Source organism: Nomascus leucogenys, chromosome 22a, assembly GCF_006542625.1.
Source record: "Nomascus leucogenys isolate Asia chromosome 22a, Asia_NLE_v1, whole genome shotgun sequence".
In the NCBI taxonomy this organism is placed as follows: Eukaryota; Metazoa; Chordata; class Mammalia; order Primates; family Hylobatidae; genus Nomascus; species Nomascus leucogenys.
This window is the reverse complement of record NC_044402.1, coordinates 39,524,235-39,548,791: the sequence shown is the minus strand read 5'-3', so window position 1 is coordinate 39,548,791 and position 24,557 is coordinate 39,524,235.

Below are 24,557 nucleotides of genomic sequence, written 5' to 3'. Positions count from 1 at the left end.
TAATTGTGATGTTAGGGTGTCAATTTTAGATCTTTCCTGCTTTCTCTTGTGGGCATTTTCCCTCTACACACGGCTTTAAATGTGTCCCAGAGATTCTGGTACATTGTGTCTTTGTTCTCATCGGTTTCAAAGAACATCTTTATTTTTGCCTTCATTTCGTTATATACCCAGTAGTCATTCAGGGGCAGGTTGTTCAGTTTCCATGTAGTTGAGTGGTTTTGAGTGAGTTTCTTAATCCTGAGTTCTAGTTTGATCACACTGTGGTCTGAGAGACAGTTTGTTATAATTTCTGTTCTTTTACATTTGCTGAGGAGTGCTTTACTTCCAACTATGTGGTCAATTTTTGAGTAGATGTGGTGTGGTGCTGAGAAGAATGTATATTCTGTTGATTTGGGGTGGAGAGTTCTGTAGATGTCTATTAGTTCTGCTTGGTGCAGAGCTCAGTTCAATTCCTGGATATCCTTGCTAACTTTCTGTCTTGTTGATCTGTCTAATGTTGACAGTGGGGTGTTAATGTCTCCCATTATTATTGTTTGGGAGTCTAAGTCTCTTTGTAGGTCTCTAAAGACTTGCTTTATGAATCTGGGTGCTCCTGTATTGGGCGCATATATATTTAGGATAGTTAGCTCTTCTTGTTGAATTGATCCCTTTACCATTATGTAATGGCCTTCTTTGTCTCTTCTGATCTTTGCTGGTTTAATATCTGTTTTATCAGAGACTAGGATTGCAACACCTGCTTTTTTTTGTTTTCCATTTGCTTGGTAGATCTTCCTCTATCCCTTTATTTTGAGCCAATGTGTGTCTCTGCAGATGAGATGGGTTTCCTGAATACAGCACACTGATGGGTCTTGACTCTATCCAATTTGCCAGTCTGTGTCTTTTTATTGGAACATTTAGCCCATTTACATTTAAGGTTAATATTGTTATGTGTGAATTTGATCCTGTCGTTATGACGTTAGCTGTTTATTTTGCTCGTTAGTTGATGCAGTTTCTTTCTAGCATCGATGGTCTTTACAATTTGGCATGTTTTTGCAGTGGCTGGTACCAGTTGTTCCTTTCCATGCTTGGTGCTTCCTTCAGGAGCTCTTGTAAGTCAGGCCTGGTCGTGACAAAATCTCTCAGCATTTGCTTGTCTGTAAAGGATTTTATTTCTCCTTAACTTATGAAGCTTAGTTTGGCTGGATATGAAGTTCTGGATTGAAAATTCTTTTCTTTAAGAATGTTCAATATTGGCCCCCACTCTCTTCTGGCTTGTAGAGTTTCTGCCAAGAGATCAGCTGTTCTCTGATGGGCTTCCTTTTGTGGGTAACTCGACCTTTCTCTCTGGCTGCCCTTCACATTTTTTCCTTCATTTCAACTTTGGTGAATCTGACAATTATGTGTCTTGGAGTTGCCCTTCTCGAGGAGTGTCTTTGTGGCGTTCTCTGTATTTCCTGAATGTGAATGTTGGCCTGCCTTGCTAGGTTGGGGAAGTTCTCCTGCATAATATTCTGAAGAGCGTTTTCCAACTTGGTTCCATTCTCCCCGTCACCTTCAGATACACCAATCAGATGCAGATTTGGTCTTTTCACATAGTCCCATATTTCTTGGAGGCTTTGTTCATTTCTTTTTACTCTTTTTTCTCTAAACTTCTCTTCCTGCTTCATTTCATTTGATCTTCAATCACTGATACCCTGTCTTCCAGTTGATCGAATCTGCTACTGAAGCTTGTGCATGCCTCACGCAGTTCTCATGCCATGGTTTTCAGCTCCATCAGGTCTTTTAAGGTCTTCTCTATGCACTTTATTCTAGTTAGCCATTCATCTAATCTTTTTTCAAGGTTTTTAGCTTCCTTGCGATGGGTTCGAACATCCTCATTTAGCTTGGAGAAGTTTGTTATTACTGATCGTCTAAACCCTTCTTCTCTCAACTCATCAAAGTCATTGTCCATCCAGCTTTGTTCCATTGCTGGAGAGGAGCCGTATTCCTTTGGAGGAGAAGAGGCACTCTGATTTTTAGAATTTTCAGCTTTTCTGCTCTGGTTTCTCCCCATCTTTGTGGTTTTATCTACCTTTGGTCTTTGATGATGGTGACTTACAGATGGGGTTTTGGTGTGGATGTCCTTTCTGTTTGTTAGTTTTCCTTCTAACAGTGAGGACCCTCAGCTGCAGGTCTGTTGGAGTTTGCTGGAGGTCCACTCCAGACCCTGTTTGCCTGGGTATCACCAGTGGAGGCTGCACAACAGCAAATATTGCGGAACAGCAAATGTTGCTGTCTGATCGTTCCTCTGGGAGCTTCGTCTCAGAGGGCCACCCAGCCGTATGAGGTGTCAGTCAGCCCCTACTGGGAGGTGACTCCCAGTTAGGCTACTCAGGGGTCAGGGACTCACTTGAGGAGGCAGTCTGTCCATTCTCAGATCTCAAACTCTGTGCTGGGAGAATCACTACTCTCTTCAAAGCTGTCAGATAGGGACGTTTAAGCAGAAGTTTCTGCTGCCTTTTGTTCAGCTATACCCTGCCCCAAGAGGTGGAGTCTACAGAGGCAGGTAGGCCTCACTGAGCTGCAGTGGGCTCCACTAGGAGAGATACTTTTCAATTCCAGTTCCATTCCACAAGGACCACATCAGACCACAGGAACACTCATCCCATCACTGGAGGAGGTAAGGCTGCACCCATGCGTATTAAAACTATACCCAAGGGATTCTATTTAATGGAGGTGACCGATTGATGGCACAGGAAGAAATTGATGCCTTTGAAAGAAGAATTTATTATTATGTATATTTCCTAAAAGAAGGGGACATGTCACACCACCAAGACCACAGGGGAAATACCAGGTTTGGATAGGCAGAAGTAAGAGTGAGGGGAAGGCCTAGGCCACAACCTTTGTTGAGGTTTCCATGGGAAAAGCAAGAAGGGAAGAGTAAGCAGTTTAGGATTGGCTATTTGAATAATTCCAGAGGGCTTTGAGGCACAGGGGTTGTCTCTAGTTCCCTGGTGCCTGGCCTGGGATGATTTAGGGCAGGAGGGTGGTTTAGCTTGGTATGTGAATTAGATATGGAGGTGGTTGAGGCTATAGACTTAGGATTTGTTGGTTTGCAATGAAAGATGTGCTTGTAGGCAAGTTGTTATTATCTTTAGGAATTAGCAAGCCCTGGAAGGCAGTTCTCTCACTGGGTCTATAAGGCCTGCAAATACTAGAGCATTAAAAATACAGAATATCAGGAAAATCTAATTAGTATAATTGGACCTATAGTGCCAAATTAGATAAACACAGAATCTAAAAAAACACAGAACACCATGGCAGCCTCTTCTCACTCTGCTCACAGAGGGAGCTTTGTCACAGACTGTGGCCTTTAGACTGCTCTCCTAGTAGTGACTCAAATACTAGTTTCTGTGTCCCCAAATTTCAAGGGAAACACGACAAGTTCTCTGGGTGACTCTTAAGAACCACCTTATTTGGCTTAACCTAAGAGGAAAACAAGCTCTATAAAGGAGAAACAGTACATGGCTCTGACAACTCTCCAGTCTCTCATGCTCTAGGGAAACCCTGTCTTCTAATGTTCTACCTCTCCATGAACTCTTAGTCTTCTCTTATGTAACCTGGAGGCAGAGGAGAGGCTAAAGGTGGAAAGAAAACAGGTATTAATGTCTCTTTGCATGTCCCAAACAGGTGATTCATTACTTAGAGTTTGGTCTTTGAGGCCTTTGCTGAAAATCTAAGACAGGAAAAGTAACATCTAATATCCTATTATGTCGTCAGAATTTAAAAATGCACATTTCTTTGTGCACAGCAATTCTTCTCTGCATTTGTCTTATAGATACATACATACATACACAGAAAGACATGTACACAGAAATTCATTGCAACTCTATTTGTAAAAGCAAGAGTTTGGAAACAATATGAATGTCTCTTGATAGGGGATGTATTTTGGTGCATCCATTCAATAAAATACCATGTAGGCATAAAAAGAAAGAGGCAGCTTCAATTTACTGATATAGTATAATTTCCAAGATAGATCTTTAAGTGGAAAAAGCAAGGCACTAACATGCAAAAGTGTACCCAATAAACAGTCTATGTGTGTAAGTCTTTGTTAGTAAATGCACAAAATATCTTTGGAAAAATAAATTAAAATTTGGTGACAGAATTTGTCACTAAGAGGAAAAACTAGTGAGTGGGTGGAAAGGAAACATATTTTTCACTGTATATGCTTTGCTATGTTTTGAATTTTTTACCATGTACATCTATTAATCTTCCAAAATGCAAATTAATAGCTTTCCCTTCTGTAACCTGCCTAGCTATCCCTTGTAAGGTTCTGCACTCTATTTAGGAACAGAGGTTTTCCTTGTGATTTCTGTCTATTTTCCTACCCTAGTTACCAGGGCTGATTAATGTAGAAGGAAGTCCCAAAGTCCATTTTTTCCTTCTGCCAAAAAGCCTGGGTTTTAGGACAACTAGAATTACCCAGCTGGTGGGTACCCCTGGTGCCTTCCATAGTTCTACAAAACTGTGTACCCCTAAATTGCCCTCCCCCACAAGACCTATCATTCCAGAAGGCAAAGAGAAGGAAAGAAAATGGAGAAAGCTCTTGTAATTGGTTTTAAGAATTTCCAAACTTTCTGGCTCCAGGCCTGGGTTATTGTCCATTTGTGACTTTACTGTAGGTTCTTGCTATTAGGATACTCTTCTCCTTTCTTCAGAAAGAAAGTTGATGGGTGGGGGAAACAGAATATGATACCAACCCTTGGTTCTTGTCCTGTCTCTGCTTTGAGTTAGCTGTGAGATCTTGTCAGTAGTAGTTATAATATAATATCACATTGGCACTGAAGCTCACCCTGGCTCAATATGCCACATATCCCACATGCATTACTCACCTAATCCTCCCAGTGACCCCATGAAATATGACCATTATTAATTCTGTTTTATAGATAAATTAACTCTCTCACCCAAGGCCATACAGCACAGCTAGGACTCTAAACCCTGACTGCAGAATATCTGGGACAATTTGCCCAACTCTCTTATATTCTCATCCTTTATTCATAAGATACAGAGATGAAACAAAGCTTCCATGGCCCTTCCTAGCTCAAGTTATGGCAAGATTTTAATGCTATGACTGCCTAGAGCCTGGATTTTGTCTCCCTTCTCTGTCACCTGAAATCTCCCAAATATTAGATCTGAGGCTTTTCTGCACAGCCCAGGAACCCTAATGGCTTAGCCCAAGACTTCATGGCTCTGCCACTTCCTTCTGTGCTTCCAATTTGGAAAGCCTGGTACCCCAACTCAGCTTGCTTGTCAATAGCGATCAACAATCCTTTCAAGTGTCTTGGTAAACATCTCTTCCCTTTCCCCACAAAGGCCGAGGCACAACTCCACACTCTCCTCACGCCCTTCACTCACCCCATCCCATGGTCCCCACCCTTTCTGAGACCCAGGTTCATGGAGATATATGAAAGGTCTTCAAAAACTTCATGGAAAATGAGTATTATGAAAACACTATGCATAGATTTCAAAAATTTTTTGTACCAAAATAAACTAAGTTGTTATAACATATCTGAACGGGATCTAGTTTGAGGTACTAAAAAAAAATAAGACATTAGTTTGAGAAGAGTCCCCATCAGAGCGACATGAGTGCTGTTAAAATTAAAGCAAAAACAAACCTCAAATTTATGGTGAAGCTTGTGTGGAAGAATGACAATTTATGAAAACTTTATAGGGAAAATGCCTCAAGGAAATTAGCAGTTTACAAATGGATAAACTGTTTTAAGAAGAGGCAAGAGGATGTTGAAAATGAAGGCCACAGTGGCAGACCATCCACATCAATTAGTGAGGAAAAAGTTAATCTTGTTCATGCCCTAATTGAAGAAGACTGATGATTAGCAGTAGAAACAATAGCCAACACTATAGGCATCTCAATTAGTTCAGCTTACACAATTCTGACTGAAAAGTTAAAATTGACCGAATTTTCCACTTGATAGGTACCAAAACTGTTGTGCCCAGATCAGCTACAAATAAGAGCAGAACTTTCAGTGGAAATTATCCAAGTGAGATCAAGTGAGGTCAAGATCCTGAGGCATTTATTCAAAGAATTGTAACAGGAGATGAAGCATGGCTTTCCTGGTACTGTCTTGAAGACAAAGCACAATCAAAGCAAGGGCTACAAAGAGGAGGAAGTGGTCCAGTCAAAGCAAAAGTGGACCAGTCAAGAATAAAGGTCATGGCAACAATTTTTTGGTATGCTCAAGGAATTTTGCCTGTAGGACCAAAATCCAATAACATCTGCTTTTTATGGGAGTGTTTTGAGAGTTAGCCAAAGCTTTAGCAGAATAATAACCGGGAAAGCTTCATCAGAGTCCTTCTCTAACATAACAATGCTCCTGATTATTCCGCTCATCAAACAAGGGCAAGTTTGCAAGAGTTTCAATGGGAAATCATTAGGCACCCAGCTTACAGTACTGATTTGGCTCTTTCTGACTTATTTTTGTTTCCCAATCTTAAAATCTTTAAAGGGCATCAATTTTTCTTCAGCTGATAGTGTAAAAGACTGTATTGACATGGTTAAATTCCCAGGACTATTGCTTCTTTAGAGATGGACTAAATGACTGATATCATTGCTTACAAAAAATGTCTTGAACCTGATGGAGCTTATGTCAAGAAATAAAGTTTTAATTTTTTTATTGTTATCTTTTTTGGAATTTTTGATATATATATATATTTTAATCTTCTAATCCCTTTTTTTCACAAGCTTTTTGAAGTCCCCTCACATGAGGCAATGCCGTGTAAAGTGCTTCAAGTTTCTCTTCCTTTCGATATTCTCTGTGAATTTCTGTGATTCCCAAGGCAGAATCAGGAGCTCCTTCCTCTAATGACATGTGGCCCCTCTTCGTTTGTAAGGAAGACCCTAGGGATCTTTTATATCATATATTATTACTTATCATTGTATTATAACTGTTTATCTTCACCAGATTATGAAATTGAGGGTCATGTTTATCAAACACAGGGTCATGTTTATCTTTTCTAGCTCCAGCAAATTACCACAGAGCCTGACACACACACCACAGTCTCCATGAATATGGCAAAGGTTTTGCAGGATAAAAACTTAGTATTACAAGTGTTTTAGAAAGATCATTCTGACAGCAACATGGAGGATGAAATGAGAGGAGTGAGATGTCAGACAGGGAGAACAGTTAAGAGGCCATAACCCAAGCCCCAAACAGCTGGGATCTGAATCAGGGCAGGGGGAGCAGAGGGTAGATACAGTTGGGCAATTTTTGGAACCAATTTGATATTGAGGGTGAGGGAGGTGGAGCTTTATATATTGTAGTTCCTGGTTTGAGCAAATGGATAGATGCTGTTGCCACTGAATGAGATAAGAAATAGTTAGCTGACAATAAAATATCAAGCTCCATTTTAGTGAGGTTGATTTTGAGGTAAATTTTTCAGCAGATAGTTGGCTATTTGGATTTAAAACATAGAGGAGAGGTTTGGGTTAACAATATATTTGGAATGCACCAGGATCTACAAAAATCATACCCTTAAGAATTTCAAGACAGAAGAAAACAAAATTATTAGTAAGAGATAACAGTATTTGATGAAAAAAATATATATGCCCTTAGGAAACATAGTTTTCTGTGTTGCCCTTTCCTTCTTTATTGAACTGTCTTCCATTTCTACAAGAGTACAACATAAACCATCTAAACACTATGGGAAATGGTTGTGTCTTCTATGAAATATGTTTTCAAGGACCCACTTTGCAATTCTCTCAGCTGGATAAGGGATGCCAAACAGCAACCCAGAGCCCTGATGAATAGGGCACTTTCTACTAGAGATTCAAAGAATCTTTCTCACAAAAAGGAAAGAAACCAGATTCTATTAGACCAAGTTGAGCCCTGACACTGAAGGGATTTTTCTGTCTATAAAGGTGAAGAAAAAGAAAGAAAATTTTAAATAATTCTTAAGAGATGGTATGGTTCCTTTTTTTTTTTTTTTTTTTTTTTTTAGGTTTTTAGGAGTCTTGCTCTTGCCCAAGTTGGAGTGCAGTGGCACGATCTTGGCTCATTGCAACCTCCACCTCCCAGGCTCAAGCAATTCTCCTGCCTCAGCCTCCCAAGTAGCTGGGATTACAAGTGCCTGCCATCACACCCAGCTAATTTTTGTATTTTTAGTAGAGGCAGGGTTTTACCATGTTGGCCAGGCTGGTCTTGAACTCCTGAACTCAGGTGATCCGCCTTGGCCTCCCAAAGTGCTGGGATTACAGGTGTGAGCCACCATGTCCAGCCGATTACTTTGTAATAATAACACAAGATAGCAGCCAGCAGGTTATCCCAGAGAGTTTGTGTATCTGGACTGCTGCAGGCTTTTTAATTTACTCAAATAATTTAAATTTCAGTCCTAGTAAATCTAAGATTAGGTTTATCATTCAAAAGTTGCTGGAATGAATGTTTCCATCAGCTAGTGAGATCTTGGTTCTGGCGCAGGACAGCTCAGAGTATTTGCTTCTGGTCACAATGGACCATCAAAGAAAATGCCCATGACCTACAAACATTTTCTTGCATGTGCAGACAAGAATACTTGAATTTCCAGAATCTGAAGATAACGGAGTAAAACAAACAGCAAGGCACATAGGCATTTGCATTTTTACACTAAAATCTATTTATCTCTCTATCCTTAACAAATGGATAACATCAGTTAAGAAGAAAAGAATCCTGAATAGCTAAGAACACTAATAAAATTGCAGAATTTTGAAGAACAAAGAAATGATGAATTATGGACTCTTTTTGTCATGAATGATGGATAAACTGCTAAAAATTAAATAATCTCTTGGAGCTGTTTGTAAAAATTTGGGGACAAAGCCTAAGAAATATTTATTTAGAAACTTTAAACAGCTAGACAACAGGCATCACCTTAATTTTATTACTACAATGTCAGTAGACAAAGCAACGAAACTGGGAATAAAGGAGAATCTGATACACCAACAGATGATGATTTTGGTGGGAAGCAAAATGCAACAACAAATGGATATTGTTAAATTACTGGGAGAGGAAATTTCCGAAGCAGATCATTTCACTAGTGGTTCAGAACAGAATAAACAACAATGCCTTGAAAGAAATTGCAAATATTGTGCTTTGGACAAATGCTTAAATTGCACTCCAAGAAATAAAGGCTCTAGGATAATTTCTATTTCTTTTATGTTGCAAGCTTCTCTTAAGGCCTTATGGAGAAACTTCATGAACTGTTGGTACAAGCTGATATCCATGACATGTGGGTACACAACCAGTCAGTGCTACCTTATTGAGATATTTTACTACCAAAAAATTTCTCCCTCTAAAACAGTGACCCCCACCTTTCTGGCACCAGGGACCAGTTTCATGGAAGACAATTTTTCCACGGACTGGGGAGGCAGCGGTGGGATAGTTTCTGGATGAAACTGTTCCACCTCAGGTCGTCAGGCATTAGTTAGATTCTCATAAGGAATGTGCATCCTAGATCCCTCACATGCACAGTTCACAATAGGGTTTGCACTCCTATGAGAATGTAATGCCCCTGCTGATCTGACAGGAGGCAGAGCTCAGGTGGTAATGCTGCAATGCTTGCTTGCCTGTTAGTCACCTCCTTCCATGTGGCCTGGTTCCTAACAGGCATTAGACCAGTACAGGTCCTTGGCCTGGGGGTTGGCGACCCCCTGCTCTAAAAGACTAACATGGTCTCCATCTTGTTACATTTTGTAGACACAGAAAACTTTTTTGGTATGTTTGTTTAATTTTACACAAAAAATAAACGGATAAAACTAAACATATTGTTTTGCGACTCATTTACATAGTTTTCTGTTCTACAGATACCTTGAGTTACTAAACCTTTCATCCATTGTTCGACTTTCAGGTTGTTTCTATATATATATTTGCATATTTCTATAGGATAAATTCTGAAAAGAGAGGTTGCCGACATCAATATGTTAGTCATATAAGTTTTGGCACAAAATAATTGAGTAATATTTGCTTTAAATACTTTAAAAGTTTTGGATTTGAAATACTCTTTATTTATAAAAAAATCTGTGTTGTTGTAAACACAAGTAGTTTTATTTCATTCCCACACTCTGGCTTTGATTAATAAAGAATTATACAAACTTTCTAATTATGTGCTCAGAAATATATAAAATGTAAATTTTGATTTTATTTTTCTTTAAGTAGTATAAAAACAACCCTACTAAAATAGTGATGTAGGTATGATTTGTCATTTGGTATTGCGCTTTTAGTCTGTTATTTTTTGTGTTTAAATATGAAAGGAAGAAATAATAGGTTTAATTATAGAAGCATTATATTAAATAATTCTCCAATAAATAAACTCTAATCATATTTCTGAATTGAAAATCTTAAACATTTTTTTCTCCAATTTTAATTTGCAGAAGCAGTAACAGGTGATTTAAAAATAAGTAAATACATTCAGAAGAGATACAGATCCAGAGCTGCAGGCATTTCATGTTTAAACAAAAACTAACAATATTGTTGACTGTTTCTCATCAATAATAATGAAATTACTTTCTGTAATTAAAATATGTTACTGTATAGTAAATTTGAAAAATGCCTCTATTTGTGGTTATAAAAAGATAACTTTTCTAATATACTTGAAAGCAGATTCTGAAGAAATTATGTGAGGTGGTAGGCATGTGAATGTTACAGGCAGAGTAAAAATATTCACTTGCTTAGATTAATCTTTCCTTGTACAGTAAATGCATATGTGAAATCAAGTTATTTCATTTACAAATCTCAATAAGTCAGATAGAAGGGCTGAACTTTTACATGGAAGAAATCTCATAGTAAAAGTTTTTCTTTTAAAATATTCAAAACTTCTGCATGCCAAAATCCATAAATAATAAAATAGTATGATATTCGTGTAGAAATAGAAAAGTTGAACCATCAGAACAGATGAGAGAGTCTAGAAACGAACCCAGTGTATATGTGAATCCAATACATTATTAAGGTGGCATTTAAATCAATGAGGAAAGAATGGATTATTTATTTGGGGAAACTGACCACTGAATGGGCAATCAATAAAATTAGATCTTTACCTCACATCATATATGCACAAATAGCTTTAAATGGATTAAATATTTAAATATTAAAAATAAAATCAGAGTGGTGGGTCAAAGCATAGGAAAGCATTTCTATAATCATGAAACAGGCAAACAATTTCTTTTTTTCTTAACTTTTAGCTTAAGTTCAGGGGTACATGTGCAGGTTTGTTATATGGAGTAACTCATGTCACAGGGGTTTGTTGTACAGATTATTTTTTTCACCCAGGTACTAAACCTAGTACCCAATAGTTATTTTTTGTCATCCTCTCCCTCATCCCACCCTCCATTTTCCAGCAGGCCCCAGTGTCTGTTGTTCCTCTCTTTGTATCCATGTGTTCTCTTCATTTAGCTCCCACTTATAAGTGAGAACATGTGGTATTTGGTTTTCTGTTCCTACATTAGTTTGCTAAGGATAATAGCCTTCAGCTCCATCTATGTTTCTCCAAAGGACATAAACTTGTTCTTTTTTATGATCGCATAGTGTTCCATGGTGTATATGTACCACATCTTCTTTATCCAGTCTACCATTGTTGGGCATTTGGTTGATTCCATGTCTTTGTTATTGTGAATAGTGTCAGGCAAGGAATGTCTAACTTAAGCTCCCAAAACCACAAACAAAAGAGCTATCGATTTGATTATAATCAAACTTAAAATTTTAGCATAGCAGAAAATACACAGGTGAAGTAAAAAGACAAATCACCAACTTGCAACAACGTGTTAGCTACTATTTCCACATAGGGAAGTCAAAGCCTACTCTCATTAGTGCTTACAGCAAGCTACAAGGAAACATGCCAACTCATTCCAGATTCTATGCCACACATATTTACAGGGTGTGTGTTAGGTGCCAGCCACGCTCCAAGGCACTAATGATACACACCTTGTTAAGACATTGAGCTTTATGGTGAGAGCAGGAGGGCATTGTTAAAGTGTTTTAAGGAGTTCAGGAAAGTTCATGCTCAGATTTAAATTTTAGTTATTTTATTTTATTTTATTTTAATGAGACTGCATTTCACTCTGTTGCCAAGGCTGGAGTAAGTGGCACAATCTCAGCTCACTGCAACCTCTGCTTCCCAGGTTCAAGCAATTCTCATGCCTCAGCCTCCCTAGTAGCTGGGATTACAGGTGCACACCACTAGGCCTGGCTAATTTTTGTATTTTTAGCAGACATGGGGTTTCACCATGTTGCTCAGGCTGGTCTCGAACTCCTGGGCTCCAACGAGCCACCCACCTTGGACTCCCAAAGTGCTGGGATTACAGGTGTGAGTCACCATGTCCGGCCCAGAGTTGAATTTTAGAACAGTTGTGCTGGCTGTGGAGTACAGAACCAATTGGAGGGGTGGTTGGGTAAGCAGATTTGAAGGGAGAAAAACCGGGTGGGATGCTGTGGCAATAACCCAGGTGGAGATGACAGTGACCTGATCTAATTACAGGATGTGAAGATGATGAGAGAAAGTAGACTAGACAAGACTGTGAATTGCATATGGGGGTTGAAGTAGATGCAGAAATAAAATACCATGCACAAGTTTCTACCTTGAGCAACTGTGAGAAAATGGTGCCATTTCACTAAAATAAGGAGGCCAGGCGGAGGAGAGGAGCATAGAGGGAATAGGAGTTCAGGTGTTGCCATGTTGAGTTGTCAATGCCATGAAACATCCAAGTGGAGAAGTCCAGAGCATAGCTGGATGTGCAGTTTAGTAGAACAATCTGAGCTGGAGAGCTGTGTATCCCAAGTGTCTCAGGCTGCAGCATCCAGGGAGAATAGATTTAGTCCCATTACTATTATTTCCCAAGTTTCATGTGTTCAGACATAACACCTATATGATTATAGAAAGTCTAGTCTGCTGTACCAGCTCTCTCTCCAAGAATCCTCCTAGAATACTTCTAAATGTCCAGGAATGGAATCTATCCTTTCTTTTTTAGGTTAGAACTGTTCCTGTCACTCTTACCATACATGTGTTTGTCTGAGCTGGGAAAGTACAGCATGCAATACTGGTGAAACTGGGAGCACGAGGGCCATACCACTCCACTGGTCACACTCAGCCTGTGATGGGGTATTTGAGCATGTCTGTTTTAGTGTCCACAGCCCCTCTCCTATAGCATACACTCCGGGAAGGTGATCAGATTCTGATGAGTTTCCATGTCACCTGCTGCCCTCCTCCTCCTAGACCCAGCCCTGCCCTCTGATATTAGTCACCAATGCTGATCCTAGTTATTTTTGTCTCTGGCCCTTACATTGAACTCTTTTCCAGGTTCCTTGATGTCTGTCCCAGCAACCTCCCTCCTCCAAGTCTTCCTCAGCCATCAGACATTTTTTATATATCTGAAGTGCAGGGACCTTTCAGCCATTGTGGAAATAAGTAGCTGTGGATAGATAGGAGGAGAAATGTCATTGATCTCCTTCACCTGACTCCAGTTGTTGCTGGAACAGGACTTTGTTATATATTCAATCCTGCAATGCCCTTGTCTAGGATGAAGCCCCAAAAGTCTCATTCAAGACCCTCTACATTCTGGCAGGAGTCTATCTTTACAAACTTCCATCAACACCAGATCACATCATCTTCCACTCTGTTGATGTGTCTGGTTATGGAAGGCCTCATCCTGCCATGACTGTTCCTCTGAGTCTTACCTGCCTCTCGGGGACTGTCTAGATGCTGTGGCAGACAGCCATATGAAAAATCAAACTCTCTCATTCCAGAGACCCATCGCACTTTGAACTTTTGGTATAACCCTCTTCATTTATTCTTGCCACAAATATTCATGGAACGAAATTACTGAAAGGCAATATGAATAATGGTGAGGAGCACTGGAGTAACACTGCCTGGATCTATCCTAGATTTGCCACTGACTAGTTGTATAAGCTCTGGCAAGTTACTTCATCTTTCTGTGCTTCAGTTTCCTGTTATATAAAAATAGCAATAATGATAGCACCTCCCTCTAAGGGTTATTATGATAACTAAGTCGATTTATTCATGCAAAGCACTTAGAATAGTAAGTGCTCAATAGGTCTTGGTTATTGTTGTATATTTTAAAGTATCGTAGAGCAACAGAGCTGCTTTTCGGTCAGCTTCTCTAGATCAGCATATAGGACAAATACAAAGCTTACCATCTGCCTCTGATCATACTGAACCTGACATGTGTTCTTGAAAAATGCTTTGCCTTCACTTTTAACAATTTTTGTCCAGCAGTGAATTGACCCAGAATACATGCTCTGAACACTCTTTTTGTTCTGACTGCATTGGCTTTTGCTGACTCCAGTTCTCATTGAACGATAATTATTTAGTACCTGCTATATGCTGGGGCTATGTTAGGATTAGATAATCCATCATAAGGAAAACATAAGTGATCCTGTCGTCAATGCAATTTAAAGGTATATGAGCATTAAATAAATATAAAGATAAATACCCAAATAAACATATGATACAAAACTGTGGTAAGTGCTGTGAAGAAAGGAAGAGTAAAAAGGAAGCAAAACAAGAAGCACCTAATTTACATTGGGAGGTCAGTGAGGTACATTGAAAGAAGTGATATTTAATCAGTTAGCTTGGAATAGCCAGGTGAAGAGAGAAAGGAAGACCTCAGGCGTGCACAAAGGCAGGAAAGAAAGGAACAGCTTGTTGAGATGAAGGAGAGTAGTGTGACCTCAGCCCAGGAAATGAGATGAGATAGGAAAGAGAGGCAGGGACTGGTCACCTGGGGGTTCTCAGGCCACACTAGGTATCAGAAATTCTATTTCAAGAGTATTAGGAAGCCACTAAAGGTTTTATGCAGTGGAGTGATGAATAATTGAATTTATATCTTTAAGACATTGCACTGGCTGCAGTGTGAGTGTGGATTGGAAAGCAGTGAAAAGGGAGGAATAATAAGCTCCCCACAACGCCAGACATGACTCCCAAAACTTAGTAGTAAGCAAAAACACCAAGTCACAGGAGAATGCATTCTCATTGATTCACATAAAGGTCAAAAAACAGGCAAAACCAAGCAAAATATTAAGAATCTGTGTGTGTGTGTGTGTGTGTGTATTTATTAGATAAAGAAATATAAACAAACACAAAGAAACACTAATGCCCAAATTCACGAGAGTGGTTACTCCTGGGGCAACACAGCTGAGTCTCTAGTTTGAAAAGTTGCACATGGGAGACTTCAAAAGCGATTTGAAATATTCTATTTCTTAAGCTGAGTGGTGGGTACATGAATATTTATTCTTTATAATGTTCATTTGCATAATATATACTCTTCTCTATGTATGCTATATGTCATAATAAACATTTAGATTACCAAGCTCAAGAATTCGTAAAATATTAAAATATGAAAAAGTTGGGTGGCAGATGCATATGGGTGTATATTATATTATTATTTATATTTTTCCAAAAATAAAAATAAATAGCAAAGGGAAAATAGGTCCAAGGAGGGAGGAAGAAGGAGGAAAGCAGCAGGGCCTCCAAGCTGGGTGATTCCAAGGGCACCTTCTTATTGTAACCTATCACTTGTAGTGATGTGCCCCAGGGGGTGCGCGTACCTAGGTTACGACATACACGTTGCCTCCTGAGGCCTCGCAGTGCCATGACCCGGCCACCAGTGGGGAAGCTCCTGCAAAAGTCTAGGCTATAGATAACTATGACTTGGACTAAGATAGCGGCAGTGGGGTTAGAGAAAAATAGACATATTCAAGCTATATTTAGGAGATAGAAGAGAGGTCTTGGTAATAGATTGTATGTCTCGCTGTATCAAAGAGATGGGCGGTACCCCTTCCCCCATGTCATTTGGCTTTTCACAAAATCCTATTCCAAGAGCTGGGCATCTACTAGGTCACAGATGCCTCACAGACACTGGTCATGCCTCACTGGGAGATTTCAAAACTTTAATTCTCTCAGATTTGGCGGTTTTTCCAATGTCACCCCAAAGACCTTTAAATTCTGCTTTCATGCCAGATTTCCCAGCAGCGACTGCCAAACAGCTGCAGAGGGAGGCTGAAACAGAGAAGGGGCTCCTCTGGCCCCCCAGAAGCTAGGCTGATTTCGGAATGCCTCTAGAACCCAGCGTGCTTGCCCATCACTCATAAACTGTGAGTATAAACCACAGTTAAGTTCATATGCTTTAGTTCCTAAATTACAGTTGCACTTGGGGGAAATAGCTGCTGGTATTTACCACAGTGCCCTCCCCCTAGAAAGTGCCCCACACAGTCAGTTATTACTTGGTCCTGCTCCTCAACCCGGAGCAGCCTGGGTTATCACTTGGCCAAGCAGTTATTACGTGGCCAGCCTTCCTGATGCACCTGCATCAGCAACCACCACAGACGAGGGCCTGCCTTGGTGATGGCCCTCCCCGCAAAGGAGACACCTGCTGTGCCCTGGTTATGGAGGAAGCAGAGTGCAGTGTCCCTTCTCACCAGCACAGCCTGCCCTCGAGGTATAGACATTCATGTGGTGATTGAAAAGAGGTTTATTTGGCATTGTACTCTAAGCTCATCTCATCTGAGCTGGACTGTGCAGTTCTAAATTGTGTTCCTCAACCTCTAGGGCACTGTGATGTGGCTTGTAAGAACTCAGGACATCCCTGTGTTATCTGACAGAACAATAGAATGTGTGAAAGCGCCCCAATCATCTCTCATTCTTTCAGTCAAAAAGTACTTATTGAGGGCTTGTCTGATGTGAGGCACTGGGTCAGACCAGTACAAAAAATGAATAAGGCAGTCAAAATGCTAGCTGTGAAGGCATTCATATCCACTTGTACTTTGCAAATGTGCTTCCAGTGTTTGGGGAGCTAATTTGAATCATCACTGCCTTTCCTACTCATGCACTAAATTTTTCTACCTTCCTTAAAACTTTTACTTGTGTTACAGCCTTTAATCCATTTTACTGGGAGGGTTTCTATTCAATTTGTCATTATTTTTAGCAATGGGATCTTATTAAGCTGATTTTCCAAAACCAATTTGCTATTTTCTGTCCATAAGATATTTCTACTAGAAGTATTTTAAAGCCTATGGTCCTAAGCTGATGCTAATGATCTGATGGTATTTCTTCTGCTTATCTTACCAAGGGTCGAAGGAATATTAATAATGTGTGTGCTTGGAGTCCTTAGGCAACTGATGAGCGGGAGACTGAGTGTGAAACACCACAGCAGCCAGAGTCCATTCAATATACTCACATGCAGTGAGCAACATTTAGTGAGGAATATTATTATTTATACTAACACTCATACTGAAGCCTGACAAAGAAAACAAATGGAAAGAATATTATACACAAACTTCACTAGTGAATATAGCTTGAAAAAGTAAAATGTCAGTAACACTACATTCAACAGTATGTTAAAGAATAATATATGACAAAGGAGTTTTTATTTCTGAAATGAAAATATAGCTTATTATAAAGAAATTTATTATATTCATAAATTACAAGAGACAAAAACAATGAAATCATTTCCGAAGATGCCAAAAGGAAAGTAATATAATTTAATGGGCATTCCTAATTAAATAAAGGCTATTAGAGAGTATTATGATAAAACGATATAACAGAAATCCAAAGCAATGTTAGATTAACAGTGAAACACTAGAGGCTGTTCCATTAAAGTCAGGAAGAAGACAATTTCACTCACTATCACTACTATTTAAAGTTGTGCAGGAAACCAGTTTAAGAAACCGTGTTTTCTAAAAACCCCTAAAAATATTAGAAAAGACAAACTTTGTATTATTTTCAGATGCTATCATTGTCTTCCTAAAAATCCATGAAAACGAATGAAAATTATTGGAAAAATAAAAGATTATAGCATGGTAACAAATTACAAGAAAAATATTCTGAAATAAATAGCTTTCTATATACCAGCAATAGTCAGTTAGAATTATGACTGAGAAGAATCCATTCACAATTGCAACAACAAAACAGTAAAATGTTTAGGAGTAAATGTAAATTGAAAATAAATGTATAAAATCTGTAAGAAGAAAAGTGTTCAACATTGCTGAAGGACAAAGAAGAAAACTTGATTATGGGGAGTGATATACCATATTCATTGATGAGAAAACTCAATATTGTCAATATGTCAACTTTCCTCAAAATAGATTTTTAAATTTAAAGACAGTCCATAAAAATCTTCTACATTTGAAATTATGGAAATTTAAAATCTACATAAAAGATGAAAAATAGCGCAATAAGCATTGGTATAGCCCTCACTGCAATTTATTTGGTTGGTGCAAAAGAAATTGCAATTTTGCCATTAGTTGCACTAACCTAATATCAACTGTTAACATCCTGCTACCTTTACTTCATCTCATACACTTTTGTTCTCTGTGCTAGTTGAATGTCAGTTGCAGACATCCATTGCACTTTACCCCTAAACATATCAACATGCATTTTCTAAGAATTAAGGCATTTTGACACAGTTTCACATTTGAGACAATTAACAATTATATAATACCACTGAAAATGGTGCTTGTCAGACTTTATTAAGCATGCAAGTCACCTGGATCTTGTCAAAATGCAGATTCTGATTCAGTAGGTCTGTGATGAGGGCTGATGTTCTATATTTCTAACAAGCTCCAAGGTTATGGTGATGCTGTTGGTCTGCGGACCACACTTTGAATTGCAAGAATCCACTAAACATTCCAAATGCAATTTTCTCCAATGAGCACGCAAATGGCTTTTGGTAGCTGTTATTTTTCAATTCAGGATCCAGTCAAGTTTCACACATTACAGTTGATTGCTGTGCATCACTAGTCTTCAGAAATCTAAAATGGTCATTCATATTTTTTTCTTTTAAAATTTTTTCTTATTTTTTTAAATAAACATTTTAAGACATATGCTTTTGTTGTTGTTGTTGTTGTTGCCCAGGCTAGACTGCACTCACTATAGCCTCAAACTCCTGAGCTCAAATGATCCTTTCCCCTCAACCCCTTAGTAGCTAGTTCTCCCTGACTGATTTTTAAATTCTTTTTTTTTTTTAATAGAAATGGGTTCTTGCTATGTTGCCCAGGCTGGTCTCAAACTCCTGAGCTCAAGCAATTCTCCCATCTCTGCCTCTCAAAGTACTGGGATTACAGGCATGAGCCATCGCATCCAGCCTTTTTTTTTTTTTTTAAGAGGACAGGCCAGGTTTTAGCAGAATGACCCCTAGTTTTTATTTCTTTGATGGTTTATTAATGATTAAATTTAGGTTAAATTGTTTGTTAGAACATGACACAGTTGATGTTATGCACTGCCTACTGCAACACAGCAGGACACAAGCATGCCAGATGTCGCTCTATTGTTTTGTATTTTTACTTTAAAAAACTATCAGGTTAGATTTACATTTACAGAAAAGTTGCAGAGTGAGTACGGTGAATTTTCATATACCTCACCCTGAGTTTCACCTATTGTTAACACCTTACACTAGTATGGTAGCTTTGTCACAATTGATCAACCAACACTGATACATTGTTATTAACTGAAGCCCATACTTTGGCTAATCAGATTTTCTTAGCTTTAATCTAGTGTCTTTTTCTGCTCCAGAATTCCATCCAGGATACCACATTATATCTCCTTAGACTCCTCCTGGCTGTGACAGTTTCTCAGACTTTCCTTGGTTTTGATGACATTGATATTTTCCAGAAGAACTTGACAGGTATTTCATCAAATGTCCTCAACTGTGATTTGTTTGATGTTTTCTCACAATTAGATAATTTTCATTTGTGTATGTCACTTAAGGTTTTTTACTGGCCAATTTCTTCTCTTTTTTCTTTCTTTCTTCTGAATCTGGTTTTATTTTATTAGAGCCTCATTGCATATAGTTTGTCCATATCAGCATGTATAATCTGTAATTCTTTCAAATCTGCAAGTAGCTTTCTTTATATTATGAAATAGTTTAAACATAAAGTATAGAAAGTGACATAATGAACAGCCAGTTACCACATCCTAGCTTAAAAAATTAAACATTACATATAGAATTGATTCCCTCTATTCTACCTTTCCAGCCTCTCCCCTTTCTTTCTCTAAAGATGAAACCCTTAACCTAAATTTGGTATAGATTATTCCTATGCAAGTCTTCATACCTTGTTACATATGTGTATCCCTTAACTGTATATAGTGTTTTCCATATATTTAAACTTTATGTATGATAGCACATTGAACATATTCTTGGGCAACTTGTTATCTTTGTTCAACATTATGTGAGGTTTATTCTGTAGATACATGTAGTTCTGATCCATTTAGTTTAACTTCAGTAAACATAAAAGAGAAAAAAGAGAGATGATTAAAAAATATTATGTATTAATGCCCATTTGTGAACTTAGTATTTCCATGTGGTATGCTTCAGTTTAATCTTAATTCTTTTATTCACTGTGTATTTATTGAGGACCCACTATCAGCCAGATAGTGTGCAAGGCACTAGAGACACAGTGATGAGCCAAACAGACTAAGTCATCTGCTGTCAAGAAGCTTACAGTCTGGTTGTAAAGTAAGGGTCAGACATTAGTCAAGTGATCACATTCATTTATTAATTACAGACTGTGATGACTGAGGTCTCCTTCAGTTAGGGAAACAGACCTAAGAGTCTGGGGAGACTGGAGCAGCTAGAGTTTGCAGGACAGAGGACTGGAGAGGAAGGAGCTGCAAGGAGAAGTTCACAGGTTTACAGAAGGTTCCTCTCGAGTGGACAGAAGGTTCCTCTCGAGTGGTCAGAAGAGCACACATATGTGAGGAAACCAAGCAAGGCCAAGGAAAGAACCACAAGAAAGGTGCCAGGGTGCTCCCACAGGGCCGGGAATAGTGCCTCTTCCCACAAGCCAGACTGAAAAACCTCCTAATTCATAAAGCATTGGGCTTAGTGCTCAGAGTAGTCTTCCCTTGGGAGTGGAGAATAATTATCTCTAGAATGAGCACTGCTCTGAACGCATTTAATAGGCTTTAAAGGCAAGGATGAAACTGTTCCCTAGTAACTTAACTGCACCCCAGAACAGAAATAAAAAATATTAATAAGAATACTAAAATATCCAGCACCTAACAAGATACAATTCACAATGTCTGGCTTCCAATTAAAAAATATAAGGCATACAAAGGAGCAGGAAAATACAATCATAGTAAGGATAAAAATAAATCAACCAAAATGAACACAGAACTGAGATGTTAGAATTAGCAGAAAAGAACACTAAAACAGGTGTTACAGCTGTATTGCATATGCTCAAAAGTTATGTAGAAACATGAAAGATGTTTTTAAAATCCAAGTTGAGCTACTAGAAATGAAAACTGTAGTGCATAAGATAAAAAATACACTGAATGGGATTCACAACAGGTTAAACACTGCAGTAGAAAGAAAATAGTTAATTTGAAGATGTAGCAATAGAAATTATCCAAATGAAACACACACAAAAAAATTTTAAAAATGAACAAACCATCAGTGAGCTGTGGGACAACTTCAAGTAACACAATCTACATTTTACTGGAGTCCCCAGAAAATAGGAGGTAGGAGGAGAAACAGGAAAAAAAATATTCAAAGAAATCACGGCTGAGAAATTTCCAAATTTGATTAAAAAAACTATAAAGCCACATAACCAAGAAGCTCAATGAATCCCAAAAACAAGAAACATGAAGAAAACTATACCAAGGCATATTATAGTCAAATTTCTCAGCACCAATGATTAAGAGATCATCTTAAAAGAGGTTAAGAAAAAATGGCATACTACACACAGAGGAACAAAAGTAAGAATGACAACACATTCTTAGCGATGCAAGCAAAGCAAGCAAGAAACGGTGCAAGCAAGAAGACAGTGGGGCAATGTCTTTAAATAACTGGGAGAAACTGTCAGTCAAGGATTCTATACACAATGAAAATATCTTTCAAAAACAAAGGTTTTCACTTTTTCAGACAGGGCAAGGATGCTCTCGCTCACCACTTCTATTTAATGTTGTACTTGGGGTTCTAGGCAGTGCAATAAGCCAAGAAAAAGAAATAAAATGCACCAAGATTGGGAAGGATGAAATAATCTAGATTGGAAAGAAAGCAGTACAACCTTTTTTACTCACAGATAACATGATTGTCTAGTACAAAACCCAATGAAATCTACTCTAGCTACTAGCAGTGTTAAGTGAGTTTACTAAGGTTGCATACTGATACAAGGTTACTAAGGTTGCATATTGATAGAAGATCAATATACAAAAATCAATTGCATTTCTATACACTAGCAATGAACAATCAAAAGTTAAAAATTTCTAAAAACCACTTAAAATAGCATAAAAGTATTAAATATTTGGGAATAAATCTGACAAATATGTACAAGACTCATATACTGAAAACTCCAAAACATTACTGAGATAAGCTAAAGAAGACGTAAATAAATGAAAAGTATCATGTTTATGAATTGGAAGACCCAATATCCTTAAAATGTCATTTTTCCCTGAATTGGCCTATAGAGTCAATGTAGTCCAGTAAAGAACCCAACTGCCTTTTTTGGTGGAAAATGAAAAGCTGATTCTAAAATCCATATGGAAATGCAAATGACTAGAATATCCAAAACAACTTTATAAATGAAGAACAAAATTGGCAGACTAACTCTACCTGATTCCAAGACATACATAAAGCTACAGTAATTAATACAGTGTTGTGTTGGTGTAAAGACAGACAAATAGATTAATGGAACATAATAGAGTCTAGAAAGAGACTGACATATATATATATATATATATACACACACACACATATATATTTATATATATATAAATCATGTGATTTATAAATATAAACTGATTTTCTGATTTTGCCAAAGGTGTAAAGGCAACAGAGAGAAGAAAGAATTGCCTTTTCAGTAAATGTTGGGAACAACTGGCTAAATATATGTAAAAAAAAAAAAAGAAAAACTTCAATCCGCACTTTATACTATGTACAAATATCAACTCAAAATGGATAATAGGTCTAAATGTAGAACCTAATACTATATAATTCTAGGGAAAAAAATGTAAGAAAAAATCTCTGATCTTGGGATAGACAAAGATTTCTTAGATACATGTCCCAAGTGCCTACCATAAGCATCTCTTCTGAGAAGCCCTTTCATACTTGAACAGTTTGCTTTTTTCTTTTCATTCTTCCTTAGTGCTTTATACATGATATTCATTAAATTATATTGTAAATATGTTTATATTTCTCTATTCCATTGAGTGTCCCTGGAGTAGAAAACATGTTTTAATCCTTTTAATATTCTCCAAGTCCAATAAATGTTAATTACATGATATCTTCAACACCAAACTTAATCAGAGAGCCTCCCAGAATATTTCCCCCATGTCTCACTGGCCATAGGGTTGCCCCTATGCAAATCATTAGTAAAGATTAATGGGATTACTATTATTTCCTTGGACAAATTATGTTTTGCTCTTTGGAGATGGGCTTATCTTCTCTAAGGAGCTTTGGCTATTGGGTAGTCTGGATGCAGAGCCTGCCACAGGGAACCTAATGGAAGTGTGATGGGGAAGCTGGCAACACTAACCAGGCTGCTTAATTTTCCACTGTGAAGGTATAATTGACAAACAACCTTACCTTATGTTTAGGTTTTGGAGGAATAAACTGTCAGAAATCACTTTATTTGAAAATAAAAAGAATAACACAGCCATACTGCAGTAGGAAGAGTGAAGTCATTCATCTTAAACAGCAAGCCTTTCCACTGAGCTTTTTATAGCTTTTTTAGATAATGCCTCTGTAGAAAGAAACTCGGTAAGCTTTACTGCTGAATCATTTATATCAACTCACACAATTTTGAATATTCATTAATTTTCACATAGCCACCATTTTAGAACTTATGTTATTATACAAACATCTTCACAAAACTAACTCAAGCACAAATATCTTTATTGTAAATGTCAGAAACAAAAAAAAAATCTAACTAGTGCTGTGGGTACTGACAGTTTGTATTTTCTCTGTGGATGTAGGAGCTTACAGAAAATAGAGTGCAAGAAAAAAATGTGTAAATGTTGTTTGTAGCCTAACAAATCTGGCCAGCAAGCATTTCACTTCAAAAAGATTAGCTTCTTTTTTTAAAAGGAGAAATTCATATTTTTGATATTTTGTATTTTTGTTTGTTTGGTTTTTTTTGTGTTGCCAAAGATGATCTCCTATTTTTATCCCATGCTCTGAATCTCAGGCTCTACCTCAACCACGTCAGGATATGGAAGCACCAGAAGCAACTGCTCAGGCAGAGTACACGAAGGGACAGTTCTCAGGTCTGGGGACAAGCCAACTCGGGGAAAAGGGAGAATCTGGAGCTTCATTTTCATCTCCTCATCCCAACCCTTCAATGATTTATGCTTTTAGAGGCCTGAGAAACTTTGTGGATAATCTGCTTCAGTTGCTCTTCCCCTAGTCCATTGTCAAAGGAAAATCTCCCAGCTCCAAGACCAAACCACCTAGCTACCAAGTTCCCCTTAGATGAATCTAGAAACTTCCAGAAGGGTCAAAATTGCCATCAAATCTACCCTGGCTGGTCTGTGAGGTTTGATTAGCCCTCCTTCTTTTGACTGAGCAGTGACGGTAATCAAAATTGCTAACCTCACAACAGGCTCTGTAT